A 16,372-nucleotide genomic window follows, 5' to 3' on the forward strand; every position below is an offset into this window, starting at 1 on the left:
TTCATTAACTCTGTGAACATAACACATAGATTCTTCTAATAATAATGACAGTTTTTATGCATGCTCTAAAATGTGCCACAAGAAGGAAGCTTATTAAATAATAAGAATTTCAGTCAGCACACCTTGTCAACAATGCTGGAAAAAATAGAAACCCAGATGAAAAAATGTAGTAAGTAGGTGGTCTTCCTGTCATACCAGATAACTCACATCACCCCCCTCAGAAGCCCTCTCAATGGCACAAGCCACGTTGCAGTCAACCCTCAGCATTTCTTTGCATGACATTTGAACTTAGGAAGAAAAGTATTTTGCTAACCCCTTGGTGCTGAATGTTTGACCTTAAAGCTTACTGTTTGCTCCCTTTTTGCCTCAATCCTCATGACTACAAATGCTATTATTAGTCATAAGATTGTTCAGTCCCTTTTAAATTCCAGCTCTGGTATTTGACTCTCTGGCCTAAACATAATAGGGAACACAAAAGTCCTAATTATTTCTAAGGGGCCTAACTCTTTCATCTTTCCTATGTGCTCCAAATTTTCCTGGCTGTATTCAGAACCAGCACCTATGTTTTAGCAGTGTTTGCCCCTGAATCCTTCACTGAGCAAGGAGACATTCCTAGTTTTTTTTTTTAAAAAAAATGCATAGGTTTGTGTGTGGACAGCCCTGGAACTGAATCTCAGCATTGCTACTGGTGAGTTAGGTGACTTTGGGAAAGTCATCAAAACCCTGTGTTTTGCACAATAAATGGAGGGTACATGGAGGACTATTATATAAATGATACATATATCATATAAAACTCCTGGTACAAAATCAACATTCAATAAGTAGTGTATATTATTATCATCAACAACATCACTCCATTTATGTAAAGGTAGGGAGTGACTGAACACTATTTTCCATTTGAGCCTAACCCTGGAAAGGCTTAAAATCTTTAATCTTATGATTGAATTGTTTGCGACCACACAAAGGTATGACACATTCAACATACCTCCTAGACCAATCCATTTAAGAGAAACTCAGGCTGTTTTGAGTTTAATCTGAAAAATCCATCCTAGTTTATCCACCATAAAAGATCACACGGGGGTGCAAAAATGCAAAAAAATCGTAAAGTCACACGTCTTTGAGTTCAAAGTGTCATTAGAAATGAAAGGATTCAGTTTATTCTTTACAGATGTGGAAACTGAGGCCCAGCTAAGACAAGTGGTGTTTATAAGGTCAGTTTTCCGTCTCTTCCACAATATCGCCCCTCACTTGTCTGGTGGCATCGATCTCCCCGTCTTCTGAACTCCTACAGTTCCCAAAGCTAGCTCACAAGAGAGGAGGACACAGTTCTACTGGCATGACATTTTCCTCATTGTTTCCTGTGTACATATTATCTTTTCAAGTAGACTTATGGCCCCTTGAAGACAAGGACCATGACTTAGGCTTACCTAGCTGTAGTGGAGCAGAACCGAGACGGATGAACTCAGAGGTATTTCATTAACACTCAGTTGGCTGGGCAGGGGGCAGAGAGGAGAGCAAGCTTTTACTTGTCTCTAGCCATTCTTGATTAACTTCTGAGAATCCACAAAAGCTAATACAAAAACTTAAAACTGGAAAGTTTGATTGAGGTTTTGAACTAATTAGAACTAATTAGGGAGGGCAGGAAAGGACAGCAGATATGCCACTCCTAATCCCATCCTACAATCCTTTCTTTGAAATGTGGAGAAAATCCACTTGAGACTTCCCAGGTGACTGATAGCTGTTTTTAAACGAGATTTCCACTTCTGTAGCATCAATTTCTGGCAATAAGTCTGCTCTTTAGACTTGAAACTTTTCTCATGGGGTAAGAAAAGTTTTATTGAATCCATGTGATGAAAGATGAATAATATGAACCTCTATGAGCCAAAATTATTTAAAAAATCAATTGCCTACTTAGTTGTACCAGAATGCCACAGCTTCATTATATAGACATGAAGTGACACTTGGCACATCTTAGGAAAATATTTCTTATCCTCACTTATTTTCTTTTAGCTTGCATTTATTGAGTGCATCATGATGGTAATACTTACAGACCATTAAATAAACATAATAAAAAGTTAAAAACCCAGATTCAAGAGTCAAACAATCTGGCTTTGAATTCTGGGTTCACAACTTGGCTAACTGTGTGGGCAAGTCACTCAACATTACTGTACCTCACTTTCCTCATCTATTAAGTAGAAAAAAGAATAATATTAACTCAGATTTGTTGTAAGGATTAAAACAAGATAGTACATGAAAAAAACACTTTAAATGTATGACACATGGTAAGCACTCGGTAAATATTAGTTATTTATCATTACTATTATAATCATTATTAAATACTTATATGTCAGGTACCGTGCTAAGCAGTTTACATATTTTTTAGCAGATATAATTTTTGCAAAAAATGTGTGTGTTCATTAACATGTTTCAAGCACCAATAGGAGCCCCTAGCCCACACAGGCACTGAGTATATAACTGATGAATGAATAACTGATTTCATTCACTCCTCACCAAAACTTCACAATGTGGCAGGAACCCAGAATACAACTGTGAGCAAGATGATATCCTAACCTTCAGGAGGAAGTAGGGCCTTGCAGGGAAGGGAGGCAAGTCAACAGCAGTTCTGATCCAGGTTGATGGCTCTGGTAAGGTAGTACAGGGCATATGGGAGAAGGTATGAGGACCCCGATGCTGAGAAAGATTGAGGGCAGGAGGAGAAGAAGGCAACAGAGGATGAGAGGGTTGGATGGCACCACCAACTCCACAGACAGGAGTTTGAGCAAACTCTGGGAGACAGTGAAGGACAGGGAAGCCTGGCGTGCTGCAGTCCATGGGGTCGCAAAGAGTCAGACATTACTTAGCAACTGGACAACAGCATGAGGAACAATTAGTCCAAACTCAAGGAAACTACATGCCTTCTGGAAAAAAAAAATGACATCCTGATTGAGACGTGAAGGGTCTGTTAACATGCGACAGGGCATGGTCACTTCCTTTGACCGGTGTCACTCAACACAATGAAATGAGGGAGAGAGAGGAGCCGCAGAGGTCAGTGGGGCTCCGACTGCAGTGGGGGTTCCATCCTAATAGCCATGCACCCATTTAAGTGGCTTTAGTGATGACTGGTGGCTTCCTCCATCCCACTGGTTCTCAGAGTTCTACCATTTGCTTTGAGAAACATTAACTTTGACATTTATTTGCCTATTTGCAAGTCCACATTGCTAGAACAATAACCATTTATGGCTTTCAGATCCAGGCCTGTTTTTGACCATCTTTGTGATAGCGGTTTCTAAGCTCAAAGCTATCTTGAACCTTTTGAACCCAAAGCCTATGTGTAGAAGTTCTTATCATGAGTAGATCCAATAGGATTTGTTATTTTTGCCACAGAATTTCTCATCTGATTACCGCCACAATACCATACTATGATTCAACAGTTAATCTCTCTCTGAAGCTTATAGCAAAAGAGGCTGGGTAACTTTTTGTACATGGCTAACTCAACCTCATCAATGAGTGTATCTTCTATTATCTTCTAATATTAAATGACAGGCAGAGAATTTTCAGGGAAGAAAAGTGGCAAGATGTGGAACAAAAAAAAAAAAAAAAGTTTTGTAATCCTACCGACCTTCCACTTAACATGTTCTTAATTCCAGTTCTTATTGTGCATGTATATGCTACATTACTCTGGACTTCCTAGATGGTTGCCCAGCTAACCTGAATTTTTCTTTGTAGAATTCAAGGTGATAACACTGAATAAGAATAACACAATAATAATAATGACGTGTAGACTTTCAGCTGGAGACTTCATGGCAATTTTATATTCACCAAAAAGCAGCCTTTTATATAAATGTGTCAGGTCAGTTGGCATACTTATCTGAGAAAACCTAAATTCAAACAGTCTTTTCCATCGCTAAACCATGTGTGAATTGGTTTATCTTTGCAGAGTGATCTCCTTAGTGGTTAATGTATTAGGAAAATTTTGAAAAAAAAAAAAAAAGGCTATGTATTTAAAATACTAGGTTCCAAAACTGGAACCTAGTACTAGTCTATGTGTGTGCTAAGTCTCTTCAGTCGTGTCCGACTCTCTGCAACCCCATGGACTGTAACCTGCCAGGCTCCTCTGTCCACGGGATTCTCCAGGCAAGAATACAGGAGTGGGTTGCCATGCCCTCCTCCAGGGGATCTTCCCAACCCAGGGATTGAACCCAGGTCTCTTACATCTCCTGAATTGGCAGGCAGGTTCTTTACCACTATCACCACCTGGACTGTAAGAAAAGGCAGTCTTTGTTTTTGAAGTGAAAACCAGAAAGGAAGGCAAGTTACTTAAGTCAAGGCCTTAGAAGAATGATAAGGAATTTTGGAGAATGAAAACAAATGGGAGGAAAGACTGCATCATGATTCCTTTAGCCCCACGTAGTTCTGTACTGTCCTGTTTGTGATTTTGGTGTGGTGAGAGGATGAGGGAAGGAAGACAGGCAAACAAGGGGCAGGAGAGGAAGAGTGGGAAACTGGGCAAAAAAAGGGCTGAAAAGATGAAGGGCGTGGCAGGGAGCATTCTCAGACCATTTAGAATTAGGGAGTAGCACTGCAGATAGGCGCTCAGGCACGCCACGCCCCTTGCTCACCATCAACTCTAACACCAAGCCAGGAGGAACGCCTACTGGGTGAAAAGTGCAAACATCACTCAGGGACATGCTATGTGAGTTATGTGGTGCAAGATGGCACAAAGGCAGGAAGAGAGCTGTTGAAAATGTCAGCTGATTGCCGAGCAGTCCAGTCGGCCAGCCAGCGAGTCCAGAGCACAAGCTCTGTGCTCAGTTAGTCTGTAAGCTGTGCTCACAGCCTGGGTAGAGAGGGCTGAGAGGGAGAAGAGAGGGGCCTGGTGGTCCCCACAGGAGGGCAAAAGATTGGCTTCAAACCCAGGTAGATTTTGTTGTTTGAGACAGAAAATAAATTGCTGACAACCCGGCAATAGAAGAAAAATGGCTCAAGTTTATACAAATGTCTATTCTTTTTTGATATCTGGAATATGATTAAATACAGACTTCCCTTCCTTAATTAGTCATGAGGTTTGTTGAAGAATATTTTTCAAGTCAGGCAAGCAAAAACCAGTCTAATGCAGGAAAATGAAAAAGGGAAGATGAAAGTATCCATCTTTCTTATAAAAATCCCTGAGAATATTTCAGCAGATGCTGGGTTTCTTAAGTCAGGGAGGTGCTGTGGCTAACTCTGATATGGCTTTTGATGCTTAATTCAAAGTTCAGCAGAAGTTTAAAAGGAAATGAAGTGAAAATTGATCACTCAATATATAATCACTTGGAGAAAGAGATCCACCCCAAAAATATTTTTGCCATGGACTTTTTTCAATGCCCTACTTTTGAAAATTCTTTCAATAATGTAAATTTTTTTTAATTCCATGCTTGGAAAACACAGAACAAAGTTCCATATAGTTCCATTATATACAAATCTCCTGCAAATGCATTATCATACTTAGGTAATTTAAAAAATAAAAATAAATAAATAAAATATTCCATGCCACCTAAGTGTTTGAAATAGAAGAATGTCTTTTAAAGGGAATCCTATGTGTCATTATATTCTCAATATACTTTGTTTTAGTATGTGGTTTAAAAGACCCCCAGGGCAAGAAAGATGGAAAGCATATCCATGTGGATAGAGAAGATGGGGAATTATAGACTCCTTTCCAGGAGCCTAAAACCAACTTAATGAAAAAACTCATATATGATATCAGTGGCCTTGCAAAAATATTCAGGCAGTAATAAACTGGAAAATGACAGCATATACAAAAACGCATACCCTTTGACATTAATGTATCATAGAAGCAGAAATAGGTACCCAAGAAGACCTATATTAAACTATGTAAGTTCTACCTCAATAAAAAAATGTTAAACAGAGTTTAGAGATTCTTGCTTTAGAAATCAGTCATTGGATGACACATTAACATACATAGGATTACTGCTATTGTAAGAATACTGTTAGTTAAGGGAAAAATAGCTGCTCTTTGGGGCCAAAGGATACTTGGAACTTAGCCATGGGAGTGTTGAACAGTAAAAGTACACAAAACCTTATTAAAAATATTTTGTCCATTGTCTCACTTGATAGTTGTGAAAAACAAGATACCCCCCCACCCCAACCCACTGCGATATCTACAGGTAAATTCTTTCCCAAGGGATTAAGAGCTAGGAAGTGGCCATTAATAGGTTGAGACTATCATCTCACCCATTCCAAAAAAAACAAAATATAAATTCCAATGCTCTTTTATATTTTTATGACCTAATAAATAAGACCTGATTGCAACTAGATAAATGAGACAGGAAAAAATATATATAAATAGATGACATCTGAAATAGAAAGAAAATCCAGGAAAGAAAGAAGCCTGGGATGTGTGTTTAACCACTGTATTCAGAAGAATGACTGTTGTAAGATAGTTCCCTCTTTTTTAATGAGGACAGAATAGGAAATGAATTTAAATTACAACCCAAGGAATTTAAGTTAAATTGAAAGATCTTATTGGCAGTGAAGGTTTTATAAACCCTGTAAAAGGTTCCTGGGGAGGAATCCCCTATCTGGATATATTTTAGGGAAGAGAGATACCTATCAGTCCAGGGTGGTTAAGGTAGAGACCCACCTGGAATTCGCTTTCAGCTGAACTCTGTAAATCCAGATTAAATCCTGACAATATTTGAGAAGTCCGAGAGAGCAAGTGCTAGACAATGACACAAAGTGTTGCCCCTTATTAAAAAAAAAAAAAAAAAAATCCACCCAAAGTAATCATTTCCTTGAAAAATCAATTGGCATATGCTAGCTGATTATAAGTGGAATGTACAATTATAATAGACTCTGGTTTTTATTTTCTTTTTAGCCTGGTTTCCAGTGGAAAGAAGGCTTATGAAATCTCTCTGGCAAGCTATTCCTTGCTTAATAATTTTTACTTTCCTTCTAACCAAACCTCTTAGAAGAACCTAGACCTAAGTAGAAATACACGTGCCTTCAGAGCAAATACCTGGGAAGGAAAAAAAAATTCTCCCCCCACTGCAAAGGAACACTTGTTTTCCTCCTAACTGAAAGAAGCAGGGTGATCCCACCTTGAGCATCATCCACATACTCCTTACCCTCATACAGACTTCAACAAGTTCTCTGCAACTTGTGGAACTTCCTGTCACTTCCAGAGCAGAAACAAGAGCACTTGCACTCATAGTTCATACCCAAATTCTCTAATTTGTTGTTCTTCTTTGTTTATACAGCTGAGCATCTGTTTGCCCCATTGTGTTCACACATCTATTGTCTGGTTTTTATTGTGAGCTCCTGGAGGAGACACATGGAGTCTGTTTAATTTGCTTTGCCCAACACTGCACATGCACACTGTGCCTGACAGTGACAATTCCTGGCATGCCTGGATCCTCGATCAATCAATAAACTCCATGGACTAATCAAAGCTGGAGGGAGATGACTAAGACTCGGTTCTTAGACTCTCTATCATCCCATAATCTCCCAATATGCAGCACGCCAAAGCCATAGGGACAGTCAGGGGTCATCAGGAACTGAGCAGTATGGATGAGCGTCCCATCAACAACAGGAAAATCTGATAAACCAGGGTGGGACACATACAGAAAGTAAGACCTCATTCATTTGGGAGCTTTCCCAACACCATGACCCTCCTTTCTCTTGTGTATAAACCCAGTCTTGCTGATGCTGTCAGCTCAGAGCGCCATCTGTCAGATTTAAGACCCTCCACAGAAGACTGTCAAGTCCAGTCTCTTGGCTTTCTTATTTCTTTATGTTTGCAACCCAGATATTTTCACCAGAATCAGTATTTTTACCTTCCCACCAATCCCTGCACAATCCCCCTTCAACCTTACTTTATGCCAGCCTTATGGCATAAGAGACAGAGACAAGTTGATCCATGTTTTGTAGTTGGGTTAAACATTTCCAATGCCTGTTCATCCCTAAGCGTCTTCAAAGCTACATCAAAGGACCAAATGATGGATAAAAGCCCATCCCTCAGGAAAAGCACAGGGACTGACATTTCATTTAACTCAACCAATATTTTCTAGGTACCAATTATGAGCCACTTGTGTTCTGGGGAGAGAAAGGGGAGTAAAACATAAACTCTATCTTCAAAATATGTGTGTGTGTGATGAGTTAATTTGAAATGTTATTAAATTATCTTAAATATAAGAGATTGCTTTATTGTAGAATCATAGTATGGATTAAATAATGTAAGATATATGTATGTACATGTAAATTATACTGAGCACAGAGCCTGCCATATAAGACATCCTCAATAAGTAATAGCTATTACTATTGCTGCTGAATTATAGCTTAATTTAGAGCAATTCTTCTGAGAAGGTTATCTCTCAAATCCAACTTGACCTTGGATTATAGGCAATATGTTTGATTGTTATGGGAGTAAAAAGAACCATCACATTCAAATGCAAAATCAAAAAAACTATAATCAAGAACCCTGAAGTCAGTATTTTGCCATTAAAATAGAGCTCAGCCAGGTTCTAACGTCCTGAGAGTTGGGTTGCCATCTCTGTCTGGAGTATTTCGGAACCTTGTCCACACCTCAGATATGCACAGCACATTTTTTTCTCCTTCCTGCTTCTTTCTACCATGGTCTGCACCAAAGTTATTCCACCGGCAAGTGACTATTAAGGGACACTTGAAGTTTTCCACATTTATTTCAAAGGTACATAAAATGCTTATTTGGGGGCATCATTTTAATTTGTTAGCTGTTATTGAATCAGTATCATCAATTAGTCTTCAATAAGAATAAATCCACTTTTAACTGGAGGTGAAACTAAATCAAATTTTACTCACCCAAGGCACTTTTTTTTTCACTTGCCTCAAACAAATCAGTTCACAGTCATCTTAGATGATGTATGATGTTTAATTAATCAATTACTCAATTATTTAATTATTTGGATGAATAGATTAATGAATCATGATGCAAATGACCAGATGATTGAATGCAAAGTGGTCAAAATATTGTCAGCCCTAACAAACGAATTTTTTTTTAAGTAAGTTCACTTACTTTGCACTTTTTGGTTCAGTTTAAACATTGCTATATAATGCAAAATATCTGAATAATTGAAAAGAGACTCCATGCTAGATTCTCCTTGAATACTGACCTGACAAAGACACAGCCTTAGTTTTTTTCCTGAACTCAGTTGTTTAGAAGACCTCTGAACATACCTTGAATCACCATTATATTACTAATATTTTATCCTGTCTGAAAGTTTACGTAACGGTTTCATTTAAAGGGGCTATAATTTCTCAGCAAGGATGAGGGACTTCTAGGAAAGGGTGATATATTTTTATGAATTGCAAGTGTCAAGAGGATATACCTAGGATGAAAATTTCATTGACTACTTCCTGTCAATGATCTCTTCTTAAGTTGCATTATGAGAACCTAATTTTAGATTGCAACCAATGAACCTTCTGCTCTCCAGTTGCCTAGAGTCACTACTTCTCAAATTTATTTGCATATAGAAGTGTTAACTTCTCACTTTGTCTTTCATTATTCCAAACTAGTAGGAATTTCAGATATACTTTGGACCTTTAGATCTTTTCAGTGCTTTTTTCTACCAGGTCATTGATACTCGGCTTCTTTGAAGTATACTGTGTGTTTGTAAAATGTGTGACTATAACGTGGGTCTTATAAAAAAAGGGAAAATGAGTGTCTCTCTAACCGCAAGGTACTTAAAAGAAGGCCAGTTATCCACAATCCAGACCCTCAGTGGTGGCTTAGTACAACCTTAGGAGATTTATTTTCCTCTCTCTCATCAGGATTTAGTCATCAATTCAGAACTAATCCTGTCTCAGTAGATATGAAATTTCACAATCCTTGTTTTATCTGAGACATACAACCTTAAGTTTTTATAAAAAGTTAGCTGAAGGGTGAAGGCGTTCCTTCAGACGGGTGGAGAAAGGGAAATGGTCTGCCCACCCCTTCCTCCAGCTCTCCAAACATTATTAATGAAACCAAATCAGATGTACCACTCTGTGGGACTGTGAAAATAGCCTCCAGGCACCTTATCCAGTTGTCTTCTAAAGCCCTGACATTTCTAAACCACTCAAATACACGGTTACTATGCAAATCTTGTGCCCAATTTAATAACACTATAAAATCAATGAACATTTTCCACGCTCCAGACAACTGCCATGAATCAGCATAGTAAAATATAGTGTCCCTTGAAAAACTTGGAACTAAACCCTGAGACAATGTCAGTGGGATAAGAATAGGCAGTTCTTTTATTTTTCTGATTCCTGATTCATCAGTCTTCTTTAATATTGTGTGAGAGAACAGGAGGTCTCTTCTCATGGCCTCACTCACGTGTTGCACACTTCTCAGGATTAAATGAGTCTGTGCAACTAACACAACTAGCAAGGAGACTCGCCCAAAGGACATGTTTAATAAATGCGTATTTCCCATCCCTTCAAGAATCATAAGAATGTGGCCTGCCTGCTTTGTGGAGGAAATTATAAACTAGTAAGGATAGGCTATGTTGAAACACATATCAAAACTTGTGCTTGAGTGTCTGAATGTTATATCACTTCTGAAATGGTGTAGCCTATTTATAAATAGCAATTCAGATTTTTCTCATGAATTTTATAGAAACAGATCTCATTTCTGTAGAATCTTGTAATCAGAGTTGGCCACTGAGACCCAGCCACTAAGGTTCCTGCAATTCCAGAGAGAATGACACCAAGAGGAACAGTTTTAACTCTCATTCACTCAAGGGGACAATTAAGACATCTCCTCATTCCAGAGGTTTGTATTAAACCAGCCTCAAAAGATGAAACTCTGTTTTCAACACTTTCAGTGCTGAAAGGGAAGTTTTTCAAGACATGTTCCTTACCCAGTGAATAAATCATATGTTCAGCAGCAAAAAAAAATTGGTGGGAGGTGCACATTCTTCAAGTCAAAGCAAGGAGCCTGTTGAGTGGTGCTCTAGTTTTGAAAGTATCTGATTTGACAGGGGAGCTCTCATCACAGTCCTGAAATGATTTTATGATGTTGTGATTTTGTGCTGGCTGTTTCTTCTTTTTTAAACTGAAGCAGTGTACTTTAATCAGAACCATCAAAGCTTTGAAAAATGCCCATATAACATACAAAGTCTAGGTTTTTTTTTAATAGTTTCAAATGCTGTGTCTTCTGCACGGCTAAGTTTTGTATTTCAAAAGTACAAAAAGTATTTGCGAGGCATCCAGCAAATATTTATGAATCACCTACCATGTGCCCATCCTAGTTCCAATCACAAGGGATGTTGTTGTTTGTTGTTTAGTCACTAAGTCACATCTGCCTCTTTTGTGACCCCATGGACCATAGCCCAGCCAGGCTCCTCTGTCCCTGGGATTTCCCAGGCAAGAATACTGGAGTGGGTTGTCATTTCCTTCTCCAGGGGATCTTCTTGACCCAGAGATCCAACCCCACATCTCCTGTATTGGCAGGCAGGTTCTTTACCACTGGGCCATGAGGGAAGGCAAGGCATGTTACTAAGAATGAAACAAACAAGTTCTCTGCTCTCAAAGAGTGGGGAGAGAGGAAGGGTTGCTCTTGAGGCAGACTATGAACGGATAATATGTATGATGAAGTAGGGAGTATACAAGGGTCACTGTGTGATGAAAGGGAATTAGAGATACATGAAAATGAGTGGCTGACTTTAGATGGTCAAGAAAAACCTCTCTGCAGAAGTGACCTGTAAGTGGAGATTTAAATGAAGAGCCCAGCATTCAGGGTTCTGCAGAAAGAGCATTCCCAACATGGGAACAGTAGAGGCCTGAAGACAGGGACCAGTATGATATTTCCCACAAGGAGAAGGCCAGTGTGGCTGGAGAATAAAGGGCAAGGGAGAAAGAGGTGTGCGGGAATGGGGAGGTCGGTGGAGTAAGAATTATATGGGGCCTGGCAGCAAAAAAGCAGTTTAGATCTGACCTAAGTGCTGTGGGATTTCCGTGGTAGCTCAGCTGGTAAAGAAACCGCGTATAATGCAAGAGACCCTGGTTGGATCCCTGAGTCAAAAAGATCCCCTGGAGAAGGGAACAACTACCCACTCCAGTATTCTTGCCTGGAGAATTCCATGGACAGAGGTGTCTGGCAGGCTAAGTACTGAGGGGAGCTATTAGGTGCAAGAGTGGGGGTGTTAAGCGGCTGAATGGGGGATCAGATTTTTTCAAAATTCACCTCATCTGCTGTGTTTGTCCGCAGAGCAAAAGTAGATAACATTTTTCATGCAATTGGAACCATGGAAGAGTTATGCATAAGGAAATTTGGAGGGAAAGTGAGGGTGGTTGAGGCTGACGATGCTGTGGAGGGAGGCGCCGTGAGGGCAGGAAGTTCAGAGCCGGGGTCTGAGGAGGAGAAGCCTGTGGTCCTTATACAGGCTGACAGGAAGCAGTCAGCCTCCCACATCCCCGAGCGCCCAGAACTGCCCTGTGGCCGTCTGGTCCTTCAAGTGCAGGAGCCAAATGAAATGTGGGAAATGGAAAGACAATGTGACCGTCTCAATCGGGTAGAACAAGCCAAAGGAGGCTGTTCGAAGTGTAGTGAGAAGCCTGGGTACCAACCTGCAGCTGAAGCCACGTTCCCCGGCATCCTGGAGATGCGGCCCAGCATCCCTGACCTGGGCCTGAGGGCTATGCCCCAGGCCCTACCCTGCTGACATCGCCTGGATGCTACAGATGGAGAAAAGCCTTCTACCCGGGTCAGGAGCCCCTGAGGAACGCCTGCAGGCCCGGGCCTGATTGTCAGACGGTGCGCTGTCTCGGGGCCCAGCTTGCCTGAGACCAGGGTGAGGCTCCTGGCCTTGAAGCAGCGCGGCCAGCCCCATGCCGCGTTCCGGAGCTGCGCCTCTGCGCCAACGGATGGCTAAAATCATGGCAACTGATGCCGCTTCGCTTCATTAACAACAAATTCCTTATCTCCGGAAAGTTCAAAGGTCTTTCCCCCCTTACCTCAGTTTGGATCTTCACCCCACAGCTTCTGCCCTCCTCGGTGACATCACCCAGGAGACCGAGGAGACTCCTTGGACTTTCTGTTCTGCCAGCCCTGATGTTGCAGAGTGTCTCTCTGTCCCAGGCCAGCAGCTTTGCAGACATGATGGGTAGCCCAAATGACTTTCACCGAAAGAAGTAGAGGCAAGACCCGAACCCGGGTTTGTCGACGGAGTAAGACCCTTCTGGCCTTAACTCTGAATTTACTCTGAAGGAAGAAGGTATCACAGGAAACAGCTCAGTTCTGCAAACTCAGTCTCAGCCTCCTGGAATTACTTCAATAGCGTCCCTCCACACCACAGGTGTTGCTGCCTCTCAGTTAGAAATCTTCGGCAGCTGTCTTGCTGGAGGTTAAAGCTTGGACTTAAAGAGAAGAGCTGCGTTACACGTTTTCCGTACTTCAGACTTGGGAACCCCGGTGGCTCCGCGGTGAAGAATCTGCTTCAGTGCAGGAGCCGAGGGTTGGATCCCTAGGTCCGGAAGATCCCCTGGAGAAGGAACTTGCAACCCACTCGGGGAAACCCCATGGACAGAGGAGCCTGGTGAGCTACAGTTCATGGGGTCACAAGAGTCAGACGCAACTCAGCGACTAAACCACCAGCAAAATTCAGACTCAACCGAAGGCCCGTTTTGAGCTGAGACACGTTGCAAGTAATTGCATAGATTGGCATGTCCTAGTTTAAAGGGTGAGACAGAGGTTTCTGGTTTTTCCTTGCCCTTGGGCAAAAACAGGTTCTAAATGAATGACCAACTTCACGGCATTAAACTCTGGACATATTTATTTTCCAGAAAATTTGTACTATGTACACTCCACTTTACCCAAACCAATGTTTAATATTTTTTTTTATTTTTGCCAGTTTGATAACCAAAATTTTAACCATTGTGTAATTCACATTTCCTTTACTTACTAGGTTGAACATTTTTTACACTTTTTTAGCCTTTTTATTTTTCTTTTGTGAATTTTGTGTTCATTTAATTGCTCATTTTTAAACACAATGTTACAATTCTTTCCCCTGAATTCATAAGAGCTCTTTCTATACAAAGGATATTGACTGTCAATTTCTCAAACAACTTCACAGGGTGTCTTTTACGTTCAATTTCTTAAATTTTTACTGTAAAAACAAAACACATATATGCAGGTATTCTCCAGTTTTCTATCGCTGCATAACAAGCCACATGAAAATATAGTGGCTTTAAAATAACCAACGTTTTATTGTATCTCACAATTTTATGGGTCTCAGCTGGGAGCTTTTTCTCTCTCTTGGCTTATTTACCTGATAGACTGGCTGACTTGGAGGGCCTCACATGGCTTTACTCACACATCCAGTGCCATGGCAGGGATGGAAGGAAGTCTGAGCTCTGCTGGAATTGCCCCTGGAGCACCTAAACCTGGCTATTCCCGCAAGGTGGCCTAGGGGTAATCAGATGTCTTACCAGCTCAGAATTCCAAAAGACAGTATTCTAGAAACCAAGTAGCAATTGCCCTTTCCTGAGGCAGACTCAGAAGTTACATAGTGTCAGGTCCACTGTGCTTTACTGACCAAAGCAGTCACAAACCCTTCCAGATTTAACTGGGAGGGAACATAGAGGTGGGTTAAACAATCTGTGACTGTTTCAAACTTCCATAGCGATTAAATATTTTAAAGATTAAAACAAATTCCACTTCACCTTTCCTTTGCTTATAATGTTTTTAAGGAGCAACTGATTTTCAAGTACTTATATTAATTTCTTTCTTCTTCTTTGTGATTTCTTCCATTGCTTTGTAATTCATTTTTAAAAATTATTTTCATACTGTATGTCTAAAATATTAAGGATGTTATCAGTTACTATATTCAGAGAAATGACTATAGGGCCTTTAGGTGCTTTAAGTACTATGTATTATGGCTCCATTCATTTACTATAGTTTTTAATCCTTTTCATCCTTAAATTTCCATCAGTGACACATTGGAAAATTCATCTAAAAATTTAGGTTAACCACACATTTAATTATTCAGTTGCTCTAGACAGTGAGGGAAGTGTGGCTAAATAGTTCTTGCTTAGTTCTTTGCACTTTTCTGGTTCATTCTTCCAAAATGAACTGAAACACAATGAGCTACATTTGGTCTGTGGAGCTAGTAGTTCCCATCAGGTGTTGCAATGGTGCTCAAATTTTGAAAAAATTGATTCATTTCATAAATGTGATTGTAGCACTCTTTCTTACAGTGTTCTGAGTGGCAAAGCAAAAAAAAAAAAAAAAAGTGTCCTCCCATAACAGCATTTAATTGGTAATTATTTTAAAGGACATTCTTCTAGTTAACAGGGAGGAAAGAACTCTATGTTAACATATATTCTAAAAACTTAATAAATGCTAAATGATGATGGTCATTGCATGTTCTAAAAATTTAGATTGAGATCTTTTCAGTTATTTTCTGTTTCCAATGGTTCATTTCAAAAACTGGTTTTGCCATCTCAGTATGGAACTGTGAAAGCTGTGTGGAAAGAAGTAAATTGAATAAGATGTATGACACACATAATCACCATCTTCAGTGTTTCTATTTATCCTGTGTGTCTTTCTCCTATTTTCTTTTCACCACATTCAGGAAAAGAAAAAGGAATTTTGGAAGAAGAAAACACTGGGAAAAATTTTATTGTCTAATGCAGTTAATCACAAGGGTGTGGTTTCATATCTTTTTTTTTCTAACATTTTATCTCCAGCACTAAGCATTGTGCCTTTTGCATAGTAGTGCTCAATGAATATTTAGTGAAGAATGATTTGGGTAGAGGCACAAACGTATTTACCAGCCTGTTCCTGTGATCTACGTTGAATCTGGAGAGTTTCTTTTTCATGGAGGCAGCTACATGTATGGAGTATCTCTTCTATATCTGTCCCCGCTGCCTGCCACACAAACAATGGATTGGGAAAGTCAGGCCCTTGGGTCCATTTACAGCCTGAACTCTATTATGGGAGATCACTTGAGATGCCACAGTTTCTATACACAACGTGTTCTCAGATCATCTATGGTTAACCCAAACTTTAACTTTATGTCAGAATATCCCCAAGTTGAGCCAAAATTCAGAATGCTCCTGGGTCCACTCTTCTGGCACAAGCTCACATGTCAGAGCCTGGGCCTTGTCTTTGGGGAACATAAGATGTATGTTCCTTCAGCAACTAGAACCATTCAAGTCCTTCCTCATTTTGTGTTGAACACAAAATATATGTAAACTCCAGAATTATACTCGTCGATACAGTAGCCATTTCCCACAAGTGAATATTTAAATCTGAATTAATTAAAATTAAATAAAACTAAAAATTCACTTCCCCAATTGCACTAGCCACATTTCAAGGGCTTAATAGCCATTTGTGGCTAGTGGCTATCATATT

The 16,372-nt window shown here is 40.0% G+C and overlaps 1 protein-coding gene across 2 annotated transcripts in view; it reads left to right on the forward strand.

Annotated features, from left to right (window-relative positions):
• COL8A1 (collagen type VIII alpha 1 chain) overlaps window positions 1-16,372 on the forward strand; it is a 159,245-nt gene that overhangs the window by 81,681 nt on the left and 61,192 nt on the right. The gene's annotated exons all lie outside the window — the stretch shown is intronic.

Source organism: Dama dama, chromosome 31, assembly GCF_033118175.1.
Source record: "Dama dama isolate Ldn47 chromosome 31, ASM3311817v1, whole genome shotgun sequence".
Lineage (NCBI taxonomy): Eukaryota > Metazoa > Chordata > Mammalia > Artiodactyla > Cervidae > Dama > Dama dama.